This window comes from Triticum dicoccoides, chromosome 6B (assembly GCF_002162155.2).
Source record: "Triticum dicoccoides isolate Atlit2015 ecotype Zavitan chromosome 6B, WEW_v2.0, whole genome shotgun sequence".
Classification (NCBI taxonomy): Eukaryota; Viridiplantae; Streptophyta; class Magnoliopsida; order Poales; family Poaceae; genus Triticum; species Triticum dicoccoides.
In genome coordinates, this window is record NC_041391.1 from 118,272,354 (window position 1) to 118,285,296 (window position 12,943).

The 12,943-nt window shown below is 45.2% G+C and overlaps 1 long non-coding RNA gene across 1 annotated transcript; it reads left to right on the top strand.

Annotated features, from left to right (window-relative positions):
* Positions 1-10,144: 10,144 nt before the first annotated feature.
* On the top strand, positions 10,145-12,574 carry LOC119324680. The gene is made up of 4 exons (XR_005157073.1): positions 10,145-10,487; positions 10,790-10,898; positions 12,052-12,142; positions 12,304-12,574. It is a non-coding gene; the product is annotated as an uncharacterized LOC119324680 (long non-coding RNA).
* The last annotated feature ends 369 nt before the right edge of the window (positions 12,575-12,943 follow it).

Consider the following 12,943-nt stretch of genomic DNA (forward strand, 5'->3'; position numbering starts at 1 on the left):
TGTAATATCTCGCTCCTCGGAGCCTATTGAATAAATACTTTGAGTCGTAGAGTTATGTTGTGATGCCATGTTGTATTTGCACATATCAAGCATATTCTATGTATGATTTGAAATTCTTGAAATGTGTGGGATCTGACAATCTAGTTGTTTATCCTTGGTAGCTTCTCTTACCGGGAAATGTCTCCTAGTGCTTCCACTGAGCCTTGGTATCTTGCTACTGCTCCGGAACACTTAGGCTGGCCGGCATGTGTCCTTCATTCCTGTGTCTGTCCCTTTGGGAAAATGTCACGTGGTGTCTACCGGAGTCTTGTTAGCTTGCTACAGCCCGGTTTACCGGAGTCCTGCTAGACCAGTTGCTACAGCCCAGATTCACTCGCTGATGAGCGACACGTTCGTTGGTGGTTCATGTATGCCTATCCCTGTAAGTTAGTGCCACTTTGGGTACACGACTAGCCATGTCAGCCCGGGTTCTTTGTCATATGGATGCTAGCGGCACTATCATATGCGTGAGCCAAAAGGGGCAAACGGTCCCGGGCCAGGTAAGGTGGCACCCGTGGGAATACCTTGCGTGAGGCCGCAAAGTGATATGATGTGTTACATGCTAGATCGGTGTGAGTTAGGAACGGGGTCCTGACACGCGAAGACGATTCTCGATGACCCGAGAGGTCATCGTGGGCTCAACGGTCGAGCGGGCGGTCATGATTAAACCGCCCAGCCAGAGGGTCTGGCCCGAGGCCAAGGCTCCCCCGGAGATGATGTTGTCCTTGATAACAAGGCGAGCCATCAACCTTATCTTCGACGTCACACTGGGACTCTCAATGAAGGCACCAATGTCGGTGTCAAAACCCGCAGATATCGGGTAGGGGGTCCCGAACTGTGCATCAAAGTCTAATGGTAACAGGAGGCAGGGGACACGATGTTTACCCAGGTTCGGGCCCTCTCTATGGAGGTAATACCATACTTCCTGCTTGATTGATCTTGATGATATGAGTATTACAAGAGTTGATCTACCACGAGATCGAGGAGCCTAACCCTAGATGCTAGCCTATGATTCTGATTGTTCTTGTCCTACGGACTAAACTGTCCGATCTATATAGACACCGAAGGGGGCTAGGGTTACACGGAGTTGGTTACAGAGAAGGAAATCTACATATCTGAATTGCCAAGCTTTCCTTCCACACAAAGAAGAGTCCCACCCGGACACGGGACGAAGTCTTCTATCTTGCATCTTCATAGTCCAACAGCCCGGCAAAAGTATATAGTCTGGCGTTCCGAGGATCCCCTAATCCAGGACTTCTTCAACAACCACGAAGCAGGCACTCCATGTAACCATTTGAGAGGAAGACGGTGATGAGATCGAGGTGCTTCAGTCGTGGTAGAATAAGATCAGGTGTGTCATTAAGGGGGGGTCGCAGTTCCTAAACTTGGCGACACGTAGCATCGGCGCAAGGCATAGCAAAGATGTTGGCAGCGAGCGCATATACCCATCATAAAAAGTGAGCTCCTCGAGATGATCTAGGGCGAGGGATCGGAACCAGTCATCAAGCTTGGCTTGGTCCCTGTCATTGGAATGGAACTTTCCCATTCTAAGGCCTTTTGTTGGGCCAAGGTAACTGCCGAGGATCTTGGAAGACGCATCCAAGCTTTAGTGATAGCCATGACAGAGCTCGCGGGTGTTGATGAGGTCGAGAGGGGTGGAGTTCCGTAGGGGGCGCCACCACCGGGAAAGGACAGTTGTCCGTGTCCCATATTTGATTGGGAGGAGGAAGATGATGAATGTCAACATATCATCGGGGAGGCTGCTGGTGAAGTCTAGGTGTCGGTGTCAAAACCAGCGGATCTCGGGTAGGGGGTCCCGAACTGTGCGTCTAGGCAGATGGTAACAGGAGACAAGGGACACGATGTTTTTACCCAGGTTCGGGCCCTCTCGATGGAGGTAAAACCCTACTCCTTCTTGATTAATATTGATGATATGGTTAGTACAAGAGTTGATCTACCACGAGATCAGAGAGGCTAAACCCTAAAGCTAGCCTATGGTATGATTGTTGTTCGTCCTACGGACTAAAACTCTCCGGTTTATATAGACACCGGAGAGGGCTAGGGTTACACAGAGTCGGTTACAATGGGAGGAGATCTACATATCGTATTGCCAAGCTTGCCTTCCACGCCAAGGAAAGTCCTATCCGGACACGGGATATAGTCTTCAATCTTGTATCTTCATAGTCCGGGAGTCTGACCAAAGGTCATAGTCCGGCCATCTGGACACCCCCTAATCTAGGACTCCCTCACTAGGCCTGCTGGAGTTAGCTTGTCCCGCCTCCGCTTGTTGGCAGCACCATTCTCCACCTCCAGAGTCCCCTTGTCAGTGTCGCTTTCTAATAGAACTGGGAGTACAGGGAATATTTAGTTAAAACAAGGCAATAGAAAAGTGTGGTAAGTAGAAGTTATTAGGTAGGAATATAGTAAGAAAAGGGAATAACAATTGGTTGCTTAAATACTACATAATTCATTTGACATTGCTGGGTAATTCAACATGCATATAATTGAAAAGAAAACTTACTTCAAACAAAGTCTTGAACGATGATTTTGTCGGGGAAGTTAGGATATATTTCATGACCAGGCCCTTTTATGTGCAGTGCAATTTTAGTGCCAGCTTTCAGTACATAAAACTTAGAAATTTCTTTCCCGAACCCAGCACCAAAATTGGAGTAACCATGTTCATCAAGACTTACAGTAGAAACAATTGTAAATCCATGGTTTGTGTGCAGTATGACATCAGTGCAGTCTTGATCTATCTGAAGGGAAAGATTGTTCTGTCACACCCTAATTTTCATGGCAAAACACTTAAGGTGATAAATAATGATAAAATGCGGTTTGACAAAAACTTTTGAGTGTTTTGGACTTTGCCTTGATTGGATTGTCTGTTGTTTGCAAGTGCTCAAAAAATCAAATAAATCCTCCAACTCATATATTCCTTCCCCTTGATCGAAAACTTCTACCCAATGATCATGCCATGTGTATAGTACAGTATACAATTTTCTGATAAAAATAATTTGGCCAAAAAAGTATTGTCTAAAATTAGTTTTCCAAAACCCCGAGAATTGGGGTTGCCCTGCAAGTACTTGATTTGGGATATTAAAAATCTTTAAAAGGTTATTTTTGACTCCCATTAGGTATAGGACTCCCATAAACCAGAAAAATATAATTTTAAAAGTTATTTTCTTATTTTATTTAAAGTCTTTTTCTTTAGGCCAGAAATGGTCTATAATAGGTTAGAATTATTTTAATATTTTAAAAATATTTGGGAAAATTTCGGAAAACTTAGTGGACATATGTTGTCCATATATATATATATATATATATGAGTTTCAACACATGGTCATGTTCAAAATATTGGTAAAATCCCTCAAAAACCCTTCTTGAATATTTCAAGCTTTTGAAATATTTACAAAGGAAATATTCCCTAAAAATTCCAAGAAAATTCTAGCATGTCACATATGACATATTTGATGATCTTGCCAAGTCTCATGTCATGGAGAATAGTATAACCCCATGAAACCCTCTCAAAACCATTTCTGCCCTTTTTCAAATTTGAACAACTCTACATTGGCCACTTTCTCCTTTTGATCTCAACTTTTGAGTACATGTTCAGAACCTCAAATGATGACACAACACCAAGTGATTCATCAAGGAGAATAGATTTGCATGACTAAATCTTGTAAAACTCATTTCTATTAATTTCTAGGGTTTACAAAATTCACACCCACCACTCCTCCTCCTCCCCTCTAGACCACACCTGAGCACCCCCACCTTTCAAATGGCCCTCTTCCAGACCCCCTATCTCCTTCACCCCGGCCATATCATCGTGCCCCAATCTCACCGTCACCTCCGTCCGGCGTGGGCGATGCACCACTCGCATCCGACCACCCCTGCCTCCGTGGAGTACCTCATCGGATGCGCCACTCCCTCCTGAGCACGTCGGTGGGCAGTGCGTCGCCGGAGACGCCCTATAGCACCGGCAGCCGTGTCACACCCAATATGCAATACTATGCTAAAGAGACTCGAAGGACTCACTAAGGATAGAACCGCATATTGAAACGCTTTTGCAAGGTGGATATCATTACATCAACATTACATAATAGATGGGGATACATACAAAAGACAAACAATGCCACATGAATACAACATCATCTTACATAAGAGAACCATCCGACTACGGATGAAACACAAACAGAAACTCAAACGACATCCACCCTGCTAGCCCAGGCTGCCGACTTGGAACCTATCCCCTGATCAAAGAAGAAGGAGAAGAAGAACTCCAAAACAAGCAAACATTGCTCTCACGTCAAGATCATCGCATAACCTGTACCTGCAACTGTTGTTGTAGTAATCTGTGAGCCACGAGGACTCAGCATCCCATTACCATGGGTATCAAGACTAGCAAAGCTTACTGGGAAAGGAAGGGGTAAAGTGGTGAGGTTGCAGCAGCGACTAAGCATATATGATGGCTAACATACGCAAAATAAGAGCGAGAAGAGAGCAAACGGAATGGTCGCGAAGCTAGCAATGATCAGGAAGTGATCCTTAACTCCTACTTACGTCAAACATAACCCAAAACCGTGTTCACTTCCCGGACTCCACCGAAAAGAGACCATCATGGCTACACACGCGGTTGATGCGTTTTAATTCGGATCTGGTGTCAAGTTATCTACAACCGGACATTAACAAATTCCTATCTGCCACATAACCATGGGCACGGCTTTCGAAAGTTTAATACCCTACAGGGGTGTCCCAACTTAGCCCATGATAAGCTCTCGCGGTCAACGAAGGATATTCCTTCTCCCAGGAAGACCCAATCAGACTTGGAATCCCGGTTACAAGACATTTCGACAATGGTAAAACAAGACCAGCAACGCCGCCCGATGTGCCGACAAATCCCGATAGGAGTCGCACGTACCTTGTTCTCAGGGCATACCAGATAAGTCAAGCTACGAGTAAAACCAGCCCTCAAGTTTCCCCGAGGTGGCCCCGCAGGATGCTCATTTCGGACCAACACTCGAAGGAGCACTGGCCCGGGGGGGTTAAATGAAAGATGACCCTCGAGCTCCAGAAACCCAAGGGAAAAAGGGCTAGGTGAGGCAAATGGTAAAACCAAGGTTGGGCCTTGCTGGAGGAGTTTTATTCAAAGCGAACTGTCAAGGGGGTCCCATAAATCACCCAACCATGTAAGGAAGCAAAATCCAGGAACATAACACCGGTATGACGGAAACTAGGGAGGCAAGAGTGGAACAAAACACCAGGCATAAGGCCGAGTCTTCCACGATCGCAACGAAACGGGAACAATCGAGAAGAAGCACACAACATGGTAAACACATCACACATAAACATGACATGATGCACAACAAGCATGATGCATGAAAAATCTAGATGAGGCTATTCATGGAAAGAGATGATGCATACAAGAGCAACTCATCAAAGGAAGTTTAAATGAGGCCGGGAACAACAAATAACAATTCTGGTAAGTCCTCATATGCAATTTTCGAAATTGGTCCAGATCTTAATAAACCTTATGTTCAAGTTGTTAAACAGCCAGTTAAGATGCACCAAGATGATCTACACGAGATTCTAGTCAAGTTACGTATAAAGTTCATTTAATTCGGAGCTACAGCCTAGAAGATATGAGCAAAACAAGTTAAACATTGCATTGATGCAAAATGCATACAAACATCAAGCAAACACTCTCAAAACAAAGATGCAACATGATAATATGAAACTACATGCAATTCAAAGCAAGTTTCATATAGAGCACACTCAAAACGGAGCAACGGTTCAACACATACACGCTATACAAGTTTAAAGGACATGCTGTCCAAAACAGCAACTAGGCATATTGCAAGCATTAAAACGACATGCTACATTACCACAATATGAAAACAAAAGGCATGGACATGATGTACAGGTAAAGCATAACAAAACATGAACACTGAGCTATCTCAAGAAATCACTAGAACATGCTCCAAAACACATGGCAAGATTGCAAATAATAACAGTTTACATGCTTAGCAGAAATAACATCAGGTTGCAATGTTTAGAGCTATCAAACAACATGCTGCAGGAACATATGATGACAAACAAAGGCATAGCATGAACCTACTAATTTCACAGAACAAAAGTCCCTTACTGACCATGAGCCAAAAAGGATCAGAAGATATGATGTCACCCATGTAAACATGGAAAGTTATATGACAAATTCATACATGGCAGAAACAACGATAAGTAGGCATGTTGGTGAGCTTGTTCCACTCACCACATGGCATGAAAAGGCAACCAACAGTAAGAAGACATGTTTATGAAGCTAACCATGGCAAGAGCAAGTTCATAGGGTGCATGGATCACTAGCAAGGCTCATGGCAAATCTGAACTTAATGTTAACAGGCTGACAACAACATTATTTAGCAACTTTGGAGCAAGATTACAACAAGCTAAAGCAGGCTATAAATTCCACCAGGGGCATGGATGGATAGTGCATGAAATGTGTAACAAAACATCCTTAGTGAACATCTCCAGATTATGCATAGAATGACTTGTAGCAGCAGGTTTACATAGCATCACGAAATAACATATTCAGCCTAGCAAAACAATAACAACAAGTACTCTACTTCACGAGCTCGATGCACTCACTACAAGACTCACAAAAATACATGGATTGCATCCCTGTAAAGATGGCATGATGTAGTTCGAAACATATGTAGAGCTCATGCTCATAGGATGCACACATCAAATGCAACAAAAATGACAAATCACCAAGTTATAACAGTTTCAGCAGATTAACATCATATAGCACTATTGCAACGATGATTCAGGCATTAAGATGAACTCAAACGAGTATGACACACTGGAATGAAATGTAGAGCAGCTCATGACGAACATTTTGATATATTACATGCGCGAAATGGAGCAGTATACATGGAGTTATCATGCGATGAACATGGGCACAAAATGTCAAAATATCAGGGACTTGCGCGATTTTTACCCCGCCAAAAACTGGACGAAGATGTTCTGGGACGGAGGGATCCTAGCGCGGGGAGGCGTTTGGATCGGGGGAGTGGTGGATCTCATCCCACTCCCTGGGTCCGGCGTCGGCGAGAGCTCCGGCGAGCTCTCCGGCGAGGAGGACGCGGAGGAGGCCGACGAGGGTCGGAGGAGGTCGGATCCGGCGGCGGTGGTGGTGGCCGGCGATGGCGGAAGATGGTGGTGGCCAGTGATGGAGCCGGGTGGTGGAGGGATGACAAGGCGGCGCGGGCGCTCCGGCGGGGGGCGAGGAGGCACGGCGCGGAGGTCGGGACCGAGGCACGGCGTTGCTCGGTGCTCGGGGCGATGGCGACTTATGGCGGCGGACGACGCCGAACGGTAAGGCGATGGCGGTTACGCGCGGTGGCCGGAGCACGTCGCGCGGGCGGCGGGAGGCGGCGCAGCCTGGGATCCAGCGCGGGCGAGCGGAGGTAGAGTGCAGGCCCGGCGCTGCCCGATTCAGCCCGGGGCAGGCCGGATCTGGGCCCCGGGTGGCCGGCACGGTGGGAGGCGGCTGGAGAGGCGCGGGGCGCCACGTGGTGGCGGCGGATAGGCTGCGGGGGCGGCACGGAGGTGATGTGTCGCCCCGGGAATAACTGGGCGACGTGGCGGCGGCGGTGGACACGTCTGGCGGCGGGGTGGACATGTCCGGCGGGCGAGAGGGAGGTTTGATCTAGGGTTTTGCCCGAAATTTCGGGAGAGGGGCTAATTTATAGGTAGAGGGAGCTAGGAGACTCCAAATGGAGAGCGGTTTTCGGCCACGCGATCGTGATCGAACGGCGGAGAGCATGGAGGGGAGTTTTCTGGGTTATTTGGCCACTTTGGAGGGGTGTTGGGCTGCAAAACACACGAGGCCTTTACGGTTCCCTAGTTAACCGTTGGAGTATCAAACGGACTCCAAATGGCACGAAACTTGACAGGCGGTCTACCGGTGCTATACCAAGGCCACTTGGCAAGACTCGGTCCATACCGAGAACGTTTAGCACCTGCTCACAACGAGAGACAAAAGGGGGACGCCGAAGGACATAGGAGTGACGGATTGCAAATCGGACAACGGGGAAAAAGCTCGGATGCAAGAAACGAACACGTATGCAAAATGAAATGCACCTGATGACATGATAAGATGCAACACGCAAGCAAACAACATGGCAATGAGGGCGAATAACTGACAGACACCTGGCGCATCGAATGCGGGGCGTTACAAGCCGGCACCGAACACCTCCTCTGTCTCCCGTCGCGCACGCACGGGAGGTTCAGGACGAACCTGCCAGTGGGCCCCGCCTGTCGACTAGCCAGCGGGGCTAAGCCACTGATAGGTGGGCCCCGCTGTGGGGGAACGTAGCAGAAATTCAAAATTTTCCTATGAGTCACCAAGATCTATCTATGGAGAGACTAGCAACGAGAGAGAGGAGTGCATCTACATACCCTTGTAGATCGCGAGCGGAAGCGTTCAAGAGAATGGGGTTGAGGGAGTCGTACTCGTCGTGATCCAAATCACCGAAGATCCTAGTTCCGAACGGATGGACCTCCGCGTTCAACACACGTGCAGCCCGGTGACGTCTCTCGTGCCTTGATCCAGCAAGGAGAGAGGGAGAGGTTGGGGAAGACTCCGTCCAGCAGTAGCACAACGGCGTGGTGTTGATGGAGGAGTGTGGCACTCCAGCAGGGCTTCACCAAGCACCGCAAGAGACGAGGAGGGAGAGAGGGACGGCTGCGCCTTGGGAGAGTTCATCTCGCGTGTTTTGCAGCCCCCAATACCTCAAATATATATACGGGAAGGTGTCATGCCCAAGATGCGACCATATCCTAAAGGAACTCGAAGGTCCCACCAAGGATAGAAGCGCATCTTGAAGATGCTTTTGCAAGGTGGATATCATTACATCAACATTACATAATAGATAGGGATACATACAAAAGGCATACAATGCCACACGAATACAACAACATCATACATAAGATCAACATCCGACTACGGATGAAACACAAGCAGAAACTCAAACGACATCCACCCTGCTAGCCCAGGCTGCCGACCTGGAACCCATCCCCTGATTGAAGAAGAAGCAGAAGAAGAACTCCAAAACAAGCAAACATCGCTCTCGCGTCATGATCATCGCATAATCTGTACATGCAACTGTTGTTGTAGTAATCTGTGAGCCACGAGGACTCAGCAATCCAATTACCATGGGTATCAAGACTAGCAAAGCTTAAAGGGAAAGGAAGGGGTAAAGTGGTGAGGTTGCAGCAGTGACTAAGCATATATGGTGGCTAACATACGCAGATAAGAGCGAGAAGAGAAGCAAAGGAACGGTCGTGAAGCTAGCAATGATCAAGAAGTGATCCTGAGCTCCTACTTACGTCAAACATAACCCAAAACCGTGTTCACTTCCCGGACTCCGCCGAAAAGAGACCATCACGGCTACCCACGCGGTTGATGCGTTTTAATTCGGATCTGGTGTCAAGTTATCTACAACCGGACATTAACAAATTCCCATCTACCCATAACCGCGGGCACGTCTTTTGAAAGTTTATACCCTGCAGGGGTGTCCCAACTTAGCCCATGGTAAGCTCTCGTGATCAATGAAGGATATACCTTCTCCCAGGAAGACCTGATCAGACTCAGAATCCCGGTTTAAAAGACATTTCAACAATGGTAACACAAGACCAGCAAAGCCGCCTGGATGTGCCGACAAATCCCGATAGGAGCTACACATATCTTGTTATCAGGGCACACCGGATGAGCAAGACGACGGGTTGGCATAGACCCTGGTTGCCCAGGGGGCACCGGACATCCCTCGGTTTGGACCAGCACTCGGAGGAGAACAGGCCCCCGGGGGGGGGTAAATAAAGATGACCCTCGGGCTTCGGAAACCCAAGAAAAAAAATGGCTAGGTGAGGCAAATGGTAAAACCAAGGTTGGGCCTTGCTGGAGGAGTTTTATTCAAAGCGAACTGTCAAGGGGTCCCATAAATCACCCAACCGTGTAAGGAACACAAACACTATACCATGACACTACATTCCCTACAGACGTGTGTTGAGAACTGTCAAGACGAATGATTCACGCATCTGAAACATGTGGTAAACATATATAGCATTAGATAATTAATCTCACAGTTGGTCATATTATGATGCTCAGTAAGGTTAATAAGTTATACGGTAAAATTTTATGTCTTTGTCGTGCTTCTCAGAAAAGATAATGGTAATAGCAATAATATGCCACTATTTATGAAGAAAAACATTTGTATGTACTGTATTTGCAGCACTTAGTTGCATGGTTCTCTTCGTTCTTTAAAAAATATAGGTTAACTTGAGCTAATTTATTAGCATGTGTATGAGCATAGTTACGAGGCATCCAAAGCAAGGAGAGGATGGGATGGACAGAACAATTTCCAAATTTGACCAGTATTTGGTCAGGCAAGGTTAGCTTTTCTGTAGCTTTTATTGATGAATTTGAAAATTATATGAGAAAAATAGGCGAACGTAAGCTTCTTTAATCATGCATATTGGTTATAACAGTCTGATGCTATTTGAACCTTTTCACTATGCTTTGTACATATAACTTATACTATGCGCATATATATTGTTTCCATGTAAGAAAGTATGATAAATCATAATAAGTCAAAATATATATACAATGCCTTCTGAATCTGAGCAATATCCCCACTTTTTTTTCTATATCACAAAGGAACACCATGATGAGTATATGTGTTCCAATGAGCAGGTGGTGCTAGCTTAACTCATGAATAAGGGAACACTATATCAAGGTTGTGAAGAAGGCTGCCATCGAGATAAAGAGTGAGCACCCCAAGGGTTAATTTGTGGCGTAGAAGGTTATCAAAAGAACTATATCATTTTTTAAATTAATTTCCTAGACAAGTACACTCGCACATGCATCTTTGCGACAAAATAAAAACTGCACTACTCTCTCTCTCTCTCTCTCTCTCTCTCTCATCTAATGTGATCAGAAGTACTAATTGTCGATTTTAAAGCTTCTTTGTTTACATGTGAGCGTTGGAGTGCTTCCAATTAAAGGACTTGTATTATTATGCATGTCTAATTAATACACTTCTATAACTATGTAATTTTGATATTTATTGTACTGAAACTCCACTATAACAACTGGTGCACTAAATAACAACAACTTTGTAATCCATGTGCAGCTTCTAGGTTCTGGCTTTGTAGTGTGCATCATATCTAGCTGAAAAATGAAATGATGTGAAACTATGTTAGATCTTGCTGATGTGCTGCTTGTCAACCTTGCTATGCTGTTTGCTGAATTATGGGTGTACATCACCGCAAATGAATATGGAAACAACTTCAGAACTATTCTTCACACTTTTTTACTAAAAATTCGAACCACTGAACATGATCACTTCCATATCTCTGAAATGAGAATTTACTCAAGTTTCTATTCTGCTAGCGATAGTTTTGTTGTCATGTTCATATAAGAAAATGCCAAATACAAATGGCCTTCATTGGCAACACAATATGTAGTAGCAAACCCCAACAGAAATGATATCTTTAGTTCCTATGAAAGATATAGATGGATTATTAGTTCACAAAGCAAGCGATACAGCAAAAAAACTGAGTGTTGTGTATTTGTGAATCAGAAAAGGTGAACTCTCTCTCTTTCTCTCTCTCTCTCTCTCTCTAGGGTCTCTTGAACATATTCACTTCTTCCTGTGTGATTTCTCTCCCCTTTTTAGATTTATTTCTGTGTATGCCAACTTCTAAGTTTTACTTATATTCCAGTGAGCTCTGTTCTATACTGGTGTAGTTATGCTTGTAATGTTTTTTTCTGCTGCTTGTGTGCTGATGTTTGCAATGGTAGTTGGTTTCTGTAGTCTGCAAGCCTCATGATGCTAATTGAAATATCCTTTATCATATTGCAGATGCTTAGCAAATGCTTTCGCTGCTACCTGTTCTTAACCATGTGTTACTTTTTCTTAACCATCTGATTTCTTACTCCTTTCATTTATGTAGGAATGGCATGTAGGTAGTTATCCCCCATGGGCACATAGACCAGGATACATTTTATCTCAGGATATAGGAAACACAGAAGAGGTGAGCTAAGGTACGCGCCCTTCTAAAATTTCAAGAAGGGTACCCTTTTCCTGTCTAAGTGGTAATGAATTCTCTTCACTTGCTTTGGGATGAAATGATGTTGAAGACAGCTTAGAGAATATAATATTCTGTAGCTGGTGCGGAATATTTATTGGGTATTTTGACTTGCAGATGTTCAAGCTGGAGAATGTTCTCCAATGGGATGAACAATGAAGGCTTTCATGTCAAGTGCGAGAACGATGAAACAATCTTGCTGGAAACCTGCGAGGATGGGTAGTAGCTGCCCACTACAAGGAGCCAAGGTAGATGATGTTTTGCAGAAAACAAAGTGATGAACTATCATGTTTCCTCTATTTAATTAGTTACATTAGTTTATTTATAGGAAACTTAGCTGGTCATTGGTTCATAACAAATGAACTATTTATATGTGAAAATTAATGAACGTGTGTGACTATTGTTTGGTTCTGGTTCAATATTGTTGGATGATGCATGTTATTGTTAGTTACGAATATGTAACTTGATGGACATTCTGTTGGTAACATGAAATCCAGCTATGGGAGGGCTAACAGATGTTGGTCGGCAAAACAGACCTTGTCACACAACCAGACAGGAAAGGCTAATGCTTGGCCCCATAGAATGTTGGTCAGGAAAGAAGAAACTATCAGATAGTCGGTCGGGAGATCTCTTGGTTGCACTATCCGATTGTTGGTCGGGAAAGATTACCCTGTCTGATAGTCGGTCGGGAAAGGCCCATGGCAAACCCAACAGACTGTTGGTCGGGAAAGGTCCATGCCAACCCCAACAGGCTGTT